This window comes from Lycium ferocissimum, chromosome 3 (genome assembly GCF_029784015.1).
Source record: "Lycium ferocissimum isolate CSIRO_LF1 chromosome 3, AGI_CSIRO_Lferr_CH_V1, whole genome shotgun sequence".
In the NCBI taxonomy this organism is placed as follows: domain Eukaryota; kingdom Viridiplantae; phylum Streptophyta; class Magnoliopsida; order Solanales; family Solanaceae; genus Lycium; species Lycium ferocissimum.
Window position 1 is genome coordinate 18940026 of NC_081344.1, and position 3409 is coordinate 18943434.

Sequence of the window (3409 nt, forward strand, 5' to 3'; positions counted from 1 at the left end):
TACAACGGGACACTTTTATGGGAATACGTTTTGGGTAAGCCTATGAGAGGGGACCTACCTCATACTTATAGGCTTAAAAGCCTTAACCTAGTGGGGCTCCCCATTACAGGTTCACCGGTCTACAACAGGCCTACACTATTGCCAGACCACACCTATTGCATGAAACGACACGTGCCTGTCATGGAATCACATAATAAGCGGCCTCTGTCTTATCCACCAACTATTAACATTCAGCCCGTTTTGCTAAAACGTATTAATAAGTTAATGTTAAGTCCACATATACTAAATAATTTTAACATTCTCCCACTTGGACAACATTAACTTAATTATGAAAATTTTGATTTTTTTTTTATTTATAAAATGACTCTCGGGCTAAATAGACAGTGGCCATAAACATATAGTAGTGGAACGTCGTTTCCATCATGGTCTAGTCAAACAAAACTATCAATGCCGAAATGCAGCAGTACTTGCATCACTCAACGATACAAGACCAGTCCACAATCACTAACACTGAAGTTCTGCAGACATAAACCCAAAGGTGTGGTAGTGTAGCAAGAAATAGCCAACATGGACTCCAAATCAAGGCTATTTCATTGTCAGTCCTTCAAATGTTTTCCATAACAATATGTATGCTTAAAATCAACATGCGCACCATCGAAAAATCGTCACCTCGATTTTAGCACTAAAACAACATGTGCTCCACCAGAAAATCTTAATTTTCAAGGCTCAACATGTGCAACATATTATGTCGTGCAACAGCCAAGAAAACTCACAAGGTATGAATGATATATACTATGTATGTCTCCAAAAAGATCCAACAAAACAACAACATGATCTTATCAACATGAGACATAACCAACACATAAGACAACAAGTCTTAAGATAATAAATCAACATTTAAACGAGCATAATAATAATCAACAACATAAATGATAACAAAATCCACCATAGCATAAATGTCTCAAAGAGATAATATCACCGTAAGCCCCTAAATAATAGGGTAAAGAGTCTAATAACGAATGAAAACAACAATACTGAATACTCCCACTAACCCAACAAATCAAATGACTCAACAATGCCCATGTTATCAACATGCTGCTTAAAAACTATGGGTCTCAATCCCTTGGTGAGTGGATCAGCAAGCATCAAATCAGTAGATATATGTTCAATCACAATATCCTTCCCTTTAACCATATCTCGTACAGCCAGATATTTTATTTCCATGTGCTTAGAAGCTAAAGAGGATTTGTTATTCTTCGAGTAAAACACAGCTGCCCTGTTGTCACAATAAATCTTTAAGGGTTTAGAGATGGAATCAACTAAGATGGAATCAACTATCGCAAGTCCCGAAATAAAATTTTTAAGCCAAATGGCTTGCATAGCTGCACCATAACAAGATACAAACTCTGCTTGCATAGTCGAAGATGTTGTAAGGGTCTGCTTCACGCTCTTCCAAGATATTGCACCTGTTGACGCCCAATTTTGTCTCGCCTCTCCTCCGAATATATATTTACACTCCTAATATTTTGGCAATTTAAGAAAATTAGTTATACTACGATTATCAGCTTTTATTAATATCCGCGTTTCACTACCCTATTGCAGTCACTAGCAATTATTATGATCATTACTATTGTTATTATTATTATTATTATTATTATTATTATTATTATTATTATTATTATTATTATTATTATTATTATTGTTACCAGTATTCTTATAATTCGCATTTTTTGTCATTTCGAAAGATTTTTTTTTATCGGCTTATGCACACGCATCGCATTTATTTTGTACAATTTAATAATAGCGTTTATTTACTATTGAACTATTAAAATGTTATCGCACTCGCTTATTTACTTACATCATATATTTTCTTAATTTGAGTATTAATAAATACATACTTTTATGTTAGGTAATATTTTAACACACGACAGAATACAGTTTAATTAATAGAGGTCTTTTATTTGAGTTTAGAAGTCCATGATCAATCCCAAATTACTTGGGTTAAAACCTGGTTTATATGATATCAGCCCACATTTTTCATTCAATTACCAGCCCGTTCGTTATTGACCCAACCCATACCATTACCCGTCTGACCCGACCCGATTCCCTTTTCAAATGAACCACTAGGGTTCTTTCTTTTCTTCATCCGCCGCCTACCCCCATTTCCTCTCTTCTCCCTCTTTCTCCCTCCACCCGATCCTCTCTCTCTTCACTCCTTCTCTTCGTCGACGAATAGGGCAAGGTCGCAGTCCCCTTTCCTCCCTATCAGACCTTGCATGGCCATTTTGGGAAAGGTAATTAATGCTCCCCATCCGGATTCAACTCTTTGAAAGGGTTAAGTTTTTGTTTTCTCCTTCTTTTTTGACCGATCTGAAACAACCTTAATTTTCGGGTACGAAGCTTTAATAGAATTTGTCTATTTCTCTGACCGTGGTCATAATCCGAACGTTGTTGACTCGAATACCGCCCAAATTTTAAAACCCAGCAAAACCCTAGTTGATTCCTATAAATAGTCTCTTCTTGAGCCATTTGTGGAGGGCATTTTTTTTAGCGGCAGAAATTCCCCCTAGAAGTGAAATCTGTTTTAGCCATCTTGCATCCTTGAAAATATTAAGTTCTTAGTCACAAAAAGAAATTCCCCCCTAAAAAAGGGAGTTCCTTTCAACCGCTAGATCCCTTAAAATATCTTAACTCTTGGTCGCAATATTCTGAATATCAGGTCAACAACATTAGATCAATTTTTCAACTTTTGCTCATTTTTTCGCTGCGTTGTATCCGAGCCTCGCAAGCTCGAGTGTGATAGTTTTCGAGTGTAAATCGGAGATCCTACACCCTGTTCGCTGCACCCGAAGGTGACTATCGCATACGAGTCCGAGCGATTCGTTCTTTTCCCACATTCGGAGTTGGGCTGAAAGCCCAACACAATCGCTCAAGTCATTTACGCGTCGTACCCACGTTACCGACATCTAAATTCACCGGGCCTAAGCCCAATAACGTGAATTTCCGCCGGATGGGGCCTTAAAATGGGCTCGATCCATTTATTTTTCTTTCTCCCTCTCTTCCTTATTTTATTGTTGCGTATTTTTATGACTAACATTTTATGTTGTTGTATTTTAGCTTAGATGAACTATAAGGGGATTAGTATAGGAATTAGTTATAACGACGAGTGGTTAATCTGAGGAAAATTAATGATTAATTCCAAAAGTTTCATCCATTTTAGTTTATGTATAGTATCTATCTTCATTAGAATAATTGATTTTCAAAAGCACGACCACATATTTCGAGCTAAGAAATCATGATTTGTTATTACTATCTTAAAATTCCAAAACGTCACTAATATGTAAATGGTAACTTAAGTATTTTATAAACTCTGTTTCCAAGATTCATCTAATCATATGTATTTAAGCCT